General features: G+C 37.8%; 1 protein-coding gene and 1 long non-coding RNA gene across 3 annotated transcripts in view; one reads left to right on the forward strand and one right to left on the reverse strand.

The window, feature by feature from the left end:
* The window catches only part of LOC107266992 (neural cell adhesion molecule 2), a 64,891-nt gene that overhangs the window by 10,492 nt on the left and 38,574 nt on the right, over positions 1-15,825 (forward strand). The window contains exon 1 of one of the 2 annotated variants that reach the window (XM_015738127.2): positions 14,739-15,045. The exons of the other annotated variant lie outside the window; for it this stretch is intronic. The gene's annotated coding sequence lies outside the window, so the exon portion shown is untranslated. Of the gene's footprint in view, positions 1-14,738; positions 15,046-15,825 lie in introns of those variants that run through there. 2 annotated transcript variants of the gene reach the window in all.
* LOC112494230 lies at positions 3,892-7,286 on the reverse strand. Its single transcript, XR_003059477.1, has 2 exons — positions 7,112-7,286; positions 3,892-6,216 (listed from the first exon to the last, which is right to left on the reverse strand). It is a non-coding gene; the product is annotated as an uncharacterized LOC112494230 (long non-coding RNA).

Below are 15,825 nucleotides of genomic sequence, written 5' to 3' on the forward strand. Positions count from 1 at the left end.
TTTTGCATGGTTTCAAGAGAGCTTTAACGTGATAGTGAAAAATGACTGGTCAACTCTTTTTTTAAATGTTTTTTCAAGGTTACCTTGAATTTTTTGCAACTGAACATATAATTTTTTTACGCCTGTCTGTTAGAGGATTTCAAGACGAATCCGGCACATGTAAGGACATGACATTTTTTTCATCTGGTTCGAAAGAAAATTAAAAAACTAAATACTCCTTATCACAAGGAGCATCACAGCTACGCCGTTATACGCATCTATTCTGTCGTCTTCAGTCGCCATCAGTGTAGAGGAGAGGCCATAAAGAATGCAAAACAATCTTTTCTTCACCGTCTACGCGAGTTCATTGCAGCTCGTGGACACCATTTTGAACATCGCTACAATTAAGATTCGTAAATTTTGACTTGTCAACAACATTGGTTGCGTAATAACGGCGTAGCTGTGATTCTCCTTGTGATACAAAGTTTTTTAATTTTCTTTCGAACCGGAAGAAAAAAATGTCATGTCCTTACATGTGCCGAATTCGTCTTGAAATCGTCTAACAGACAGGCGTACAAAAATTATATGTTCAGTTGCAAAAAATTCAAGGTAACCTTGAAAAAACATTTAAAAAAAGAGTTGACCAGTCATTTTTCACTATCACGTTAAAGCTCTCTTGAAACCATGCAAAAGCTGATAAAAACATTTTCGATCGGACTGCTAATAATAAAGTAATCTCTACTGATCGCGATCCGTGGTTTATCCTGTATAGTTTTCTTCAGATTAATAATTACAACTTATATATTTATTACCAAAATCATAGCTATCGGCTTTCGGAGATGTTCTTGATTAACCCCTTGCACTATTCGGAACCTCGGGAAAAGTCAGGCCAAACGCGGCTGCCTCGATCGTCGCGGTGAACGGCGAGCGGTGGAGCGCGCGTACCGAAACTTGATACCTATTCTTACGACCGAGCGCAAGGTAGTCGTGCCCGTATTTACTTCACGCGATGGAACCCTTGTGAAATTCAAATGAATTTGAATCAAAAACTTTTAAAAAATACTTTAATTATTACATAAGATGAAAACAAATTCTGATTAATTATAATAATATAATTTGGTCCAAAACTAAGACCACGAGTCAGACTCGTTATTCATGTTCGACCTGAAATGTCGAGTACGAGTCAGACTCGTGATATTCATGTTTGGTCTGGAACTTAACAACGAGTCAGACTCGTGACATCCATGTTTGGCCTAAATATTTCATCACGAGTCAGACTCATCAAAATAGTGCAAGGGGTTAAAAATGTTCCACATTATTGTTGCACGTCCGTGTTCAAAACGTCTAGTGTAGCTGTTATTTTACACCAAGACTGGCCATTGGTCTACTGAGAATATTGTTTGGGTTGGGAACAACGCTTCTGGTTAATATAGTAAATCCATAAATTACACGTGAGGTCTAAAGGAATTTTCTTCATTGAAATTTGTAGGGAGACATCCAAGTCGGAAATCTAGCATCGGTTTAAGCCTATACAACCTCCATTCCTTTGTTCTTTGGGTTTGCCAATTGAAGTGTAATGCCAATTTCATCCTACGTGATGCTAAAGACAAAACTTTGAGGTCAATACTGGGTTTAATAAAAGCGCATAAATGCATACATATTTAGATCTGAATAGCTTCGTGAAATAAAATTGATTAGCTAAGATTCGTGTATGTTGATGTAAACATGAATCATAATCTGAAGATCCCACTGAAATTCCTAGCTAAGGTCTCTAGGTCAAAAATGGATCTAAGGACTCATTCACACGAAAGGCAGCGGGCAGCGAGCAGCAGGCGGACACCAATAGGCAAAATGCTTTGGGCCTGATTAATAATATCAATACCACGATGCTATTTTCTAGCCTTGGTCTGAATGAGTCCTAATAGTTTTGCTTCAAAAATAAGACCTTGAGTTTCAAAATGAGGTATTCTAACACCATTTTTAACCCCTAATTATTATTTTTAAACGTAACTGAAAATTTGAAGCTTACACTGGTGGTAGCTCAGTCGAGTATCTCCATTCCACAAGCTTATTGCTAGTAACAGCCTCAATGTCCATGCGTAGAATAAATAGGCTCAAACCGGTGTTAAAGTTTCAACTCGGGTGATTCCTCTGAAGTACATATTATTCATGAACGGACTATACACCTAACGCATTATCAATACAAATAGAATTATGAAAGTTATACTGGCAGTTAATAATTCGGAAGAGTTAAGGAGGATAATTTCTTTTCGGTAAGGATAACGTGTAGTAAAGTTCAAAAACTATTTTCGCTCGACGTATATCCTCTAGGATAGAGCATTCTCGAATCTAGAGCAAATAAGTGTGATTGTATTTCTAGACATTATTTTGTGCTGTTCTGAATACTCCCTGGCATGCGTGCCTAGATAAGTAATTTTGTACAGAATGCTATAAGATAACAATATTTCACTAGGGTTATATTCTCTAGAATAGGCACGTCTGCTTCTTAACCAATTTTCAGGGTAGTATAGAAATAAGGAAATGCTCATTGAATAGAATTCTGATAGGCATTCCCTACATTATCGATAAATTATGATAAAGTACATTCATCATTAGTCAATAAAAACTTCTTTCTATAAGAGTTCCTTTGCCACTATCGTCACTGACTTTTATTTATTTAATTTATTTTTAACTCTATTTTTTTTTAAAGGGAAAATTGCAAAAGTGGACTGACTTACATGAACCCTTAAGTACCCAGTGTCATTCAAATCGTTCTAATTATTACAATTTCAAATAGCCATATTCGATCCACCATTTTAAAGTTTTTGGGGGTTGGCCACAGAACCGTAATCAGTGACCGAAAAAACTCCTAAAATGGTATTTTTCCCGAAAGAAAGTATGTTTCAAAGGATTGATATATTTAACATTCAATATTTTACGCACTATAAATGGAAACTTTAGCTTGAAGCGAATGAAGTTAAAAGTTACAAGAGAACCAGAAGTTATGGATCCGTCGAGAGTTCACAATATTATAATAGTTGTGAACCTTTGGTAAATACAGAAAATAGGATAATCCTCCACGAGGTGAAAGCACAAACTTGGGCAACGTTGGATGATGTTAACAATTCAGTGTATAGTAAGAAAAAAATATATATATTATTCCCCAAGAAGCATAAAAATGACGAAATCATTGAAAAATGTATACCTATACCGATAGGGCAATGCTTAATTGAAAGCAATAAGTATAAGAAAATCTTGGTAATTATTTATTCGATTACAATCATTAAACGCATCAGAATCTCTATGTTAGTTGGTCATTAAGAATCGGGAACGGCAGCTATGAGTGATCCAATTGATTCATCAGGAGACGCGCCCATGTAATTGCGTGCTTAGCGCTTTACGTATACAGACGATAGAATAAATGGAATCGCAGAATTGGGGTCGAATCCAGCGTATTCTTGTCTCTTATTCAGTAGCTCAGTAGAAATTCCTTACCTCTGGGAACTCTGAAAGAGCGTTGGAGACGCCTTGCAAATCCATCGATTAGATATTAGGATTAACTTAATCCCATTTGACTGGAGTGGAGCCTGTGTTGGAGTTGAGGTGAAAAGGGTTATCTCGTTTTTTGTGCGGTTTCCCTTCTTACGACATCATATTCTACTGGTTCTAGCAGTACTTGTGAGACTAACCTTTCCATGTTTACGGGAATCCCCTAACTCTACTACTATCCGGAACTCTGGACGATCAATTCGCGGTTACGAGGATTTCTGTTTAGGATTGTTATTTTGACCTGGCTTTAGCTCCAGGTGCTTTCTGGTTTTGACTGACATTGAAATACTACCTACCGTACTAACCACATAATATGCGCTGTATAACATTTAAATAGACATTTAAAATAAGTTCATTAACAACTACTATTTTGGATAAAATTTATTCTTGAAATAAGTCTGAACATGGAAACAGATGAAGAGTCGGGAAACAAACCGAAAAATGGGGTGAAAGAATAACGAGAGCCATAAGAATTGAAAATGAATACTATAAAAATTCAATCTTAATATTCAAGAAGGGAAAGAAACTGTTTTAAACGAATTTATACAATTTTCAATCATCAACTAAGAATTATTTTACCGAACTTCGCTACGATAATAACATAAAATAATAGCAGTAATTTGACGTAATACACTAAATATGCGGTTGTCAAAATAATAACGATAAAATAGTCAATATAATATGCTAAATAATTATTAATCGCATCGTTCTGACCATAATTTCATTGGATTTTTTTACCAAGAATCATTTATGTGAAAATACAAACCTGTAAAAGAATAAGGTTATTTTCAAAGAAATTAAGAAAACATAATTGTAATGAATCGATTTCCCTGATACTAAATAGGCTAAGCTATATATTATAGGAGACCTAACCTACGATAAAACTACTATTTTTATACAGAAAAATTTAACTGCTTCTTATAAAATATCCAACCTCTTTCCTCTTTCAACAACGATATACAATGATTTATTTCGCGAAATAAAGCATCGAATACTATTAAACTAAATTAAAATACATTCTTGTATTTCTTGCCAAAGGTTGTTTGTAATTCTGCAAAGTTTTTAACCCATAACGAGACGACCCAGTAAGCTCTGACGGGATAAATTCCCATCACCACATCTATCACACATACCAAAATATTCCATATATACATATATTACATGTAATTGAAAATATATCTCGGCACATATGTTCACGTATATAAATGACATATGTTAAACATATGCAAAACCTATGAAATTCTGCCCAATTTTTATATGTGATATATAGTTAATTTGTATATAAAAATTTACATTATTTTTACAATCAATATATACAATACTATATTGTGTGACAAGGGATGAAACAAGACGATTTCAGACTAGAGTGAAGTTGACTGCCTGAGCCGTAATCGCGGGCTGACATCATCCGAGGTTTGAAATCCTATTTTATCCTGTGTCACACTATATTTTTCATGATTACCTGCATTGAAATCAAGTTTCAGTACTTATCAACAGCCAATAAGAAATAAATTAATTTAATGCTCATGGTGTGAATAACTATTAGCGTATGCGTAAATAGTGATGATAGCACGGTTAGAACTGTCACATATGAAAGTCAAATAAGTAAACTAAAGTAACTAACAAGCAAATAACAAAGTAATAGGGCTGGAATAAACATTGAATTTGACTGGCAGCGGGAAGAAATGTAATTGATTCTGTCTGCTGATATTAAGCATTCGTAATTTAGGTCTGAAATTAGCTTGTTTCGCCTGGCCGTAGAGACACTGAAATTTAAAGTCTCGATGCAGGTGTCATGAAAATAAATACGTTACATATACGTACATGAAATATATATTTTAAAATATATACGGATATATATACTTATTTATATTTCTGTTTATAATATATATAAGTATGTTATACTACATATTTAATATACAGGCTAAAAACGTTTATGCACATATCCATCAATTTATATGTGTAAATATATGTGAAATATATTTGAAATTATATTCACAATATATCCTGAACTTGTTGTATTATATATTCGACTAATATCCATATAAGAACTATATCATATACTATAATTTATAAAATATTTTCGTATGGACAACTCAGCGGCTTTATAGATATACGCACTAAGAGACCGAAAACGAGGGAATCTGGAATAGGAAAGGATTAGCAGCAAGTGAGGCTTAGGCTGCGCAAAGTCGATCTCAAACTCACCATTCATTTATTAGGCTAAGGTCGACTCTGCTGTAAGTCGAGAGGCTGACATTGCATAATGTATGAGACTCTATGCCCCATGGGTGAGGTTTGCGCTGTTCTTGATCCTGTTTCTGTTCCTGAATTCTGCTGATCTTGGCTCTACCCAGATGTGGCAGACAGAACCTTCGAGGTTTACTTAGACAGCTGGAAGAGCGGAGATGCGACGACCTGTCCCAACCAGTTGTAATCTTGCAACAATAATTCGAACCTCTGCTTGGCAGTTCGTATCTTTGTGACGTCACTCATCGTTCTTAATTCGTCATTCTACCGCTGAGTGGTGGTTTACGGCGAGGCTCATTGCTTTCGAAAACCTCCCTTCGAAGGCTCGACCCAATGAATCGTGGTTGAGGATTAATGGTCCATCCGGAAGCCTTTTCAAACTCGGAACAGTAATGTATGTAAACCGCTTGTTCGCGGTTCACTTCTCAGACCTGAACACTGTCATGAAACAAGACCGGAAGTATGAAGTGCGGGACTATAAAAAATATATTGGAAGCGAACTTTATAAGATTACGATAGAATATGCTTGTCTATACTGCGGGTTCACTATACTCTTTCTTTACGCTCCATTTTATATTCCGGGTCTACCGGTCAGAGCGATCGATCACACGTCGTGTAGTAGGTAACCGTGGATTTTGGTTTGCGTCACTGATTGTGCTGGTCAATGGCACTGTATTGAAAATACGACACGGATCGCGCAGCTCTTGTTCGTCTTTAAACAAAACACTATTATATGAGCCCTGTAGAGTTGCCGTGGAGATCCCCTCCTCAGCTCGGCTGATCTCGGTCGAATGCTTAACAAAATGCTGGACATGGGCTTGAGAGCTCTTTAGAACTATAGTTAATGGTCTACCTGACAAACGACGAAGACTGAAAAGAAACGACACACCTTTCTCTTATACTTTCCAAGGATAATGAACATCAACACGCCCTAAATGGTTTGCAGATGTCTCACTGCCCTTGTCTAACATTCAGACCCTGACTATGGTGGTTCTAAAAGTTATGCACTTTCAAAAAAATCAGGCACAGAATATTGCCAGGTCTGAACAGTTTGCACAATTTAAAGTAACGAGAGGATCGATAGAAATTTTATTGCACATAAACACAATCCGATGCTACGCAGTGTCGATTGGCGTATTATCGAACGGCGTTATTGTCGTTTAGCAATTAGATTAAGTGTTACGCGTTTCGTAACATACTGCAGCGCTACTCGGCGTTTTACGTAATATACATACACTATCAATCCAGGAGATTTTTAATACGATTTCTTTCCATATTTCCGCGTGAGAAACGATCGCACTAATTGAGTTTTGATGAAAATAACGGGCCACACCTCTCGACGTTAAACATCCCTCCGTATCACAAATCTTCCGCCGTGCATCTAGTGCACGGAACCGACCTCCATACTTCCCTCGGTGTTCCTAGCTCCAGCGCGCTCGATAGACCGAATGTAATTCAACAGTTCGTCGCTCGCCGTTTGTCTTCCTCGTCGGATGGACGTCGTTTATTGCTCGTCATTAATTGTGCATCGTTCGATGCGAACGGCCCAGCGGTATCAATCGCCCTATTTGACCTATCCGTCCGTCAGTCGCTTGGGATGGGCGTAACTGCCATGTGCCTATATGAAATATAACTCAGATTGAATTTACCCCAATCAGAAACGAGATTGGTAACGTTTGCGGTCCTTTTAAATGTACGTGTCTACAAATGACTATGATGGATGTCGTATGTGTATACGTAATATCCAATGCCGGCGGAATGTAAATTAACGCATTAGATCCATGAATGATTGAGGTATGCATTCTATACGTGTTGAACAAACGAGCTAATTTCACCCAGTATGCATTCCTTTGGTCTGTCCGAATTCGCAAACGTGAAATGGTACCTTAACAATGCTGAATATCAAAGAGAGAAAGTTATAAAGTCATACGGACTTTTAGTCGACCTACAGATAAATTTTAAGTGCGTGGATGGTAGAGATAAAGGTAAAGTGATGTCATCTCGTATGCTTTAATTGATTCTAAGCAATCAGCCAAATCGCGTGACCTGCTAAAATATTCTGGCGGTCTTAGAAAATCGGCGAAGCGAACAACTTCACAGGATCTCGATCCTTGATTATGATAAAAATCGCCTTCACTCTTGAACAATAGGAAGGGGCTTTGCATATATAACCGTGCCCACCCTATTTGGGGATGATTAATAACGGCGTGAAGTTCCCTATTGTGTGACGTCATCACCCAACCCCAATTTTCATGTATCAGAGGAGCAATAAAACACATCCTCGATCCTACATTCGAAGCCCCCCCTGAAACCTAATACACAAGACTTTCATTCCCTAAACCAGCACCCATTGTTATCAGTAGCCAGATTTTTAGTTCTAAACTCAGCATGAAAATGAACGCGTACCTAGGTGATTCAAATGATTAATTGAACAATAATTCTCATAGGGCTCTTCTCTTCTTTGAGTTTTACAACCTATGACTGTATATGTATAAATTTATATATAAATTTATATAACTTATAAATCATACGTAGATTATGCAAGGTGTGTACTCGATCTAGTTGACAAATGGATCGCGTGCCTTTCGGGATCGCTTTAAGGAAGACGTACTTAAGATCGTCGTGCCGATTTAATTTAAGAGTGACGGATACAATAAACCTCGTAACAATTTTCACTGAATTCCCTTTCCTCGGAGCGCCTCAAGGATTCTCAATCCGCAAAGGATTTCTTGTTACCGTAGAAAAATTGGAATGACCCATTTCTCGTCAGACTCTTTTACGATACCGCCTAACGACCCACCAGATATTTTATTTCATCGTCATTACTGAGTAGGCCGCCGTAAGTACTCGTTATGACGAGTTTCTAATAGGCGTCACCTTTTGCTATATTGAATTATAGGTATAATAATTATACAGGGTGGGCCGGAAATCGTAGTACAACCGAAAAGTATAGGATTCCTTATGGAAAAGTAAATCTAAATTTCAGAATAAATGTTTTCTCTACGAGGTTTTATTTTCTCGAAAATAGACCTTAAATATTGGTAGAGTACGCGTGCACTTAAATAAGGATCGACTTACGAAGTTCACTATAGATCATTATTTCCTTCCATATCTGCATACATCAATATCATGAGAAGATGATTTGAAATAATTTAACCAATATTCCAACCACGAAAGCAACTATTTTTTTTTTATTTAGGAATTATTTAAAATGTCGTTACCATCATTGTATAACAAGTTGTGGTGGTTGAATAGAAAAGTCATTAGTGGTAGTTAGCACCTTGAAACTTGAGTTTTCGAAACGTCTGGATGACGTGATATTGTACGCAAATACGAAAAGAACAGTGTCTCAAGCAATTTTCGGTAAGTCGATTATTAATCAAGTTCACATGTACTTGATTGATTTTATAAAACGATTTTATTAAAAATGAAGCATCGTAGAGAAAAAATTTATCTGCAATTTTTTCTATGAGAAAAATAAATTTTTCCCGTTGTACCATGTATTTCGTCCCACCCTGTATAGACGTAAGTGCAAATAATTTATTATATGAAAATGCAAAGGTTTTACTAATATCAAACAAATTATTTCGAAATAACGAAACATTTTTTGTACGAATCAGACATCAAGAACCCGAATTGAAAACCCGAAAAAAAAATTGTTTAAGTGAATTTTCAAAATAAGGATTCGTGCATAAATGTACATCCTTAACAGATCTCAGTGCTTTTGATACAATTTCTGTGGGTAGTGTGTCGAACGTATAGGTATATCGATTTCAGACTCCAACTGTAACGAATAAGCTTACGGCAAGCTTAGAGGCTCCAAATTCAAGATGCATTACTTGAATTAAATCGAAGTCTATCGTTAACGTATTTCATAAGAAAATTTATAGATAGACGTATGATGCGAAACTACTGTGAACGTTATTCCTCGTTATGGGAACTTATAAAGCAAAACTTAATTTCCTAGTCACGCGTGTCGCGTATTTCGCCCTGCCTGACTACGTATCTTTGATCATACAGGACTCGTTTAATATGTAAATCCATCGTTGAACAGGCAAAATGGCCGCGGTGTAGTGTATGTCAAGCAATAATAATTTTATAACCCCATAATACAAGGCTGCACGAAATTCGGTCGTTGCTAACCGACTGGGTGTAGAAACTTATTAAAAGAATTCCAGCAAAGAAGTCTTGGTTCTCGTTAGTTACTACACGAAAGCATATTACATCCATGAACTACCATGCACAACCATATAGCTCCACGAGACCACAGGAACCTCCGTCAATGCTTGCGTTAGACAAATTAAATATTGACTCTTCTTGTATTTATTGAGAGATGAATCTTAGGGTCTCTGTATTTCGAGAGAAAAAAAATGAAATGCAAAGTAAAGAATTTTATAACAAATTTAAACGCATATCTCCTAATGATGATATATAAATACGTATACGTTGCTATAATCAGACGAACGCTGCTACTGCATGGCACGTTGCCACCCATAACGGTTTCAAATCATCCCCTTGGGAAATCCTGTGAGCTTCGCGCTGCCTTCTCTATGCGCAACATATTACGCTACGTCGGAAACAGTGACGAATTTATCTAAAGGCGTACCAATCGATCGTCGATCACTTCGCACGTAGCAATCAGCGGCGAGTTAATTCATGCGTGGCTGACATATGCACATCGACGTATCAGCGAGTATACGTAATTAATTTCGTATGCAGCATCAGTGTAATGGCGCTAATGGCGAACCACTGCATACAAAAAAAAAAGGAACCGTCCCTAGGCTAACGATTAGTTTAATCTGTTAATCAACAAATTCCACTTTGCCATCGTCTATATGGCGGTATCTGGTCGAGCAATACTTGATTGTCCTGTCTCGGGAGTTCTCGTGCATTTTCGTGCAATTTAGATTCTTTGAAAATCCAACTATCCGTCATTTGGCTCAAAACTATACGTATAGTCGTAAAATCAAATTTATCCACATGTTGTGACGTTTTCTACTGGAAAATAGACAATTAAACAATCCCTTTAAGGATGCATTGTCCAACTAGGTGGACAAGGATAAATATTCTGTAAAGAAAAAGTGTGCTAGGAATGGGTGAGTTTTAAATCAAACTGGATATTAAATTTTGTATTAGCCTTGTAATCCTTTCGGGACCAACCCTCGTTACGAACTGAGCTTTATTTGTCGCAATATCCTGGTCGCCTCGCATGGAGCTTCTGATAAAAAGCTCGAAAGTTTTTATTGTCCAGGGAACGCGAGTTGCCTTCTATTTCCTCGGAGCAGGGGACTTCCTGGTGTTATCAATTTTAAGTTGATTCCTCCCTCTTCTCTGAAGCCACTAGCACACCCTACCGCAATCCACCCTGATGTGGGGTTGAACGTTCCATCGTGGACTAGCATGAACATGAATTCCATTCGTGACTGCAGATAGTCGCGTTCTCGCTACCGAGCGGCAATGCTAACGATTTTCCGCTTCGACGATATACTACCTGTACACATATTACATATATTATACTTACTGTACTTACTATACTTACGACACCTTCCTTTCCTTAGTAAATCTATTATATGCTTGCTATACTCTATTATAACTACCATACCTACTATCTATACGTGTTATACCTACCCGACTGTGTTCTTCTTCTTTATAACCAGGTCATTCTAGAGTCACAGCAGAGAAACGCAGCACGAACTTCTCGAATTCCATCGTCCGACTAAGCGAGGATTTGCTTACTGGCTCGCGATCTCCTTATCCACGTTGACACAATTAATCATCCTACCTACATTCTAGGTTTCTATTATTTACACGGCTGGTATCGCTTATCGAGGACGTTAGCATCGGTTTGGACGTTTATTGTTTCCTTTTGATTTTTCTTACTCACTTTGCTGACGCCAGATGTCGCGTCGCTCGGCTCTCAGGAGAAAATGGTTGATGGCTGACGAACGATGTTACTCTCGTGTTAATCTCACTTTAATTATTGGTTTGCTCGAAATCACGTGAAATTTGTAAAATGAATATTCTCTTGAGAGGTGACAATAAAGCCCGACTCGTTTAATCAAAATACGATGTCTGATAGGAGTAATGACAGTTAATATTATCATAATAGTAATTATAAAAAAATAATTTATTCGGCAGTCGTAACATTTTACATGATCTACTTTAGATCTGTTGCTGATGTTGTTAACACTAGAACAACCAACGTGGTTTTTGGTATGTTTAGGTATTCTATTTTCTTCCGTTTTTCCGAACATCACTGTGCGAAAGTCAGGATGCAGGTAATGAGCTTTTTATTATTATTATTCATATTTCTGACACATATTAATACTATAATAGATAGCATGGCGAAAACGAAAGGATTTCGCCTTCGAACGTGGCAATTTCCGATGTTTTACTTGACATAAGATATGTGTGACATCAATTTTCTGTAAATATATTATTCATACACTGTATTCAATAGCTGTATGCATAATCATATATAGGCAGGATGGGAAAATATTTTTTATGGAATAGATGATTTACAATTTAATGATTTATTTTAATGATTAAAAATTTTACAAGAAACTGACTTTTACGGTGAATGTTGTCTACTATTTCATTTGTAATAGTCTTATGTCATGTACAGGCATTGTTAGAATACATAAAAGTTTTATACGAGTTATTGAACGAGTATCAAAGATCATGAAAATCGCGCCTTTTGGTTATCCGACCTTAAACGTCAAGACCAGCAATTTACTTTCTTAAAAAATTTCCATAGTAGAAAGTGCTGTACATTAAAGGCTAAATTAAAAGTGACACGCAGACTCGGTGCGGATCTCAGGTCTCGAATGTTTCGCTGCACGCAATGTTGCTTAACTTTCTATACCAATATCAACACCACATTGAAGTCTTTTTTGTACAAAGTTTTCCTAGATAGATAAGTTCCTAAGAGCCTAAACTGAAGCAAAATAGCCCGGAGTTACAATAATATAAAAAAGTAGTATGTATTACTTTTCACATTATAGAAATATCGTCATACATATATCCCAGGACATAAAATCCAATACTGCTAATACCTATAATAAATCTACCTATATTTTCAGAAAATCAATAAAAAGAAATTAGAGAAGTGAACTATAATGAAACATATTTTCGGTCCAAAAGTTCAATATCTTTTTGTTTTTATACTGTTCAGAAACAATGTAATCCTTAACAAATTACAAGTGATTTTCTATAAAATTATGGAAAAATATGATGAAGTAGACAAATAAAATATATTTCAGTTCAAAACCATGCATATGCATACTGTATAACAAAAATTCTATATAGAGCTACGTGTGACTTTTTAGACACCTTGTTTTCGATCTGTCAAAAAAAACCACCTTGACTCATGAACCGACTATAGAAATATTAAAATATTTCAGAAAATTCGAAATCAATACGGAACAATTCATGCACAAACCAATTATAAAGGGCATCATATCCATTATTCATATACAAAAAAAAAGGCAGCTGGTAATATTTTCATTATTACAATTGTTGTTCGATCGTAACGTCACTGAAATTGACAGCATTATATCTGGCTCTTCGGTAAGATGTCAATAGCCCTTGCGTGAACACGATGTCAATGTTCGGAAACCGCACAAAAACCAACCCTCTGGTGAATAGAGATTAAGGTAATCCCACCTAACTGATGACGGTCGTTCCAAAGGTTTCAACAGATTAATTGCTGCATCGATCAGTAAGCGTGTTCAAACATCCCTAAAGCTGCGCGTCATCTACGTTAATTCATCGCGGGGATCATATTTTGAACGGGTGGTTTCACGAAATCAGTGCTATTAAACGAAAGCTGCACTGAACGTAAGTTATTCGATTGCGACTGTCGGGACGAACGAAAGGACCAAGTTACACGTTTATCACGTGTGATGCATTTCGTACTGAATGACAGAGAATTGCATGGCAATGTTTAATACAGTTTGAGTATCATGGCGAATAAACTTTTGCAAATGGGTCAGGTTGTAGGACATCTGGATGTCTCGACGGTAAATGGGTGCTGTGGGAATAGCTTGAGAATTTTCATGCAGAAATGTTATTCTTTATTTGTGCCAACTACTTATGGAAATAGATAAAACTACACTTCGAAGCTTTTAACTTTCTGCCATGTGTGGAGGAAAAAGATAGACAGCATTGTGTTATTGTGCGATACAATTCTATATATTGTGACGTTATTTTTGGACGTCACAAAGGTCCCGTATTGGTTACTTCCGTTTTTCAATTTCGGGACGCATTTACGTCCCTTCTTCCAATCAAATATTACGCATCCGGCCAGGAGCTCCAGGGTCATAGGCATCAGGGAACATTAAGTTAATATTTTCGTGTACAAATATTTCATACGTCACGACCACCTCACCGGAACCGAGCCATCCGGACAGCTGGAAGCCCACGGAGGAGGATAAGCAGGTTTTACGCCGAGGAACGTGAAGAGCTGCCGTGTCGACCTGACGACTTCACCCTATAAGGGACCCTACCCGACAAAGAAGACGGAGGATCAACCCAAAAGGACAGCGCCATGGACTCCACCCTACCTATCATTTTATATCGTCAATGCCGATAGTCCCTAGTAATGGGACTAGTAACGAAGACGAGGAGGTCTCGAGTTCCGCGAGACTCCTCGTGCTGAAGATCAATGGGCCCCTGCGTGAAGGCACCGTAACTGGCTTGTCATAGGAGGCAGAAACCACCAGACCTACCGAAGTCATCAGGATCTCAGCCATTATCGCCGAGGACAGGGCCGGAATCTCATCGCCACCAGAGGCCACTGGACACCCCGAGCTACGGCAGCGAGGCTGTGACTATGTTCCGCGTGGCTAACGAACTTGCGACCAGGATGTCAAAGTGTTGCGCTTAGTCCGCGATTGGAACTTTTAATTTACGCCGTCCTCCCGAGTATTATGTATCGTTTCTCAGTGGAAGGCTCCGGCATCTACCGAATATTGTCAAAGTCCGTCTCGTAGGGGTAAGGCGATTGAGCCACAGATGTCACTCTAGTATTATATCGTGTGTCTTATCGAGGAATAGTCCAACGGCATGACTTTTGTAACGGCGTAGTAATACGAGTATTGTAAATCCTACCGAGAATCTAATTGGCTATCTAAGGCACTACTTTTGATTGTTAGTGGGGACGCGAGTCCCAGCCCTGCAGTGAACTTTGCGTGTAGAACATTCTTGTCTGAGTTACCACCGTGGTCGGGTGCGAATTTTGTATCGTCAGTAGTTTCAATCATACCGGTAAGAATCTTGTAACGAGTCACGAAATCTTTTTCATACAGCTATCTTTCCTAACGTTTTCGTGTTCGCGTTTTTCCCAAGGCCTTCGCCTATGGATGATTTCAGTATCGCTAACGGGGAAAAGATTCCGTGTATCGCCTATATTTCTTTAGTGAACTATTATTTCTTGATTTTGTAATATTCTCTTAACGCAAAAGTCTCGTGACCCTGGAGACCTAACAGAAAGAATCCGCGAGTTCTCGCTTCACGAGGACGCGTGTAGTGTATCGTGTTTGTCTCGCTTCCCGAGACTTCACGTATCGTATACGAAAGTTTCGCAAAATAATTACTTTAGGTTTCGTTTGATTTGCCTAAATTGTTATCCATTACCTTTATTTGACTTATTTCGAAGTTATTATTTGTTAATTGTTGAAATTCTCAATCGTCCTAAATAAAAGGACACCTGTTATTGTTTTCTATTCTGAGGTTCTCACTCTCCTAATCAATTCCCTTACCAACACCTCGGTGATCCCTGCCCCTCTACCATCTCGCGAATTATCTGTGCTGGTCGGTGGCACTTTCTCCGTCCCTTCTGGAAATATTTTGCAGATTTCGTATCGTGACGCAAAGGTGCGTCTGGCGCCCAATCGGTCTTTTTCGGTATCGTATTCCAGGGGGATGGAGTTTGTTAATTTGTCGACGGAAAATCAGCTGTTTTGCTACGAACGGCTCGGGTAATCAAATTTGGTTATACCTGGAGAAGAAATTTTCGTCACAATATACAGACGTTTATTTGAGAAA

Source organism: Cephus cinctus, unplaced genomic scaffold, assembly GCF_000341935.2.
Source record: "Cephus cinctus unplaced genomic scaffold, Ccin1 Ccin1_scaffold0025, whole genome shotgun sequence".
In the NCBI taxonomy this organism is placed as follows: domain Eukaryota; kingdom Metazoa; phylum Arthropoda; class Insecta; order Hymenoptera; family Cephidae; genus Cephus; species Cephus cinctus.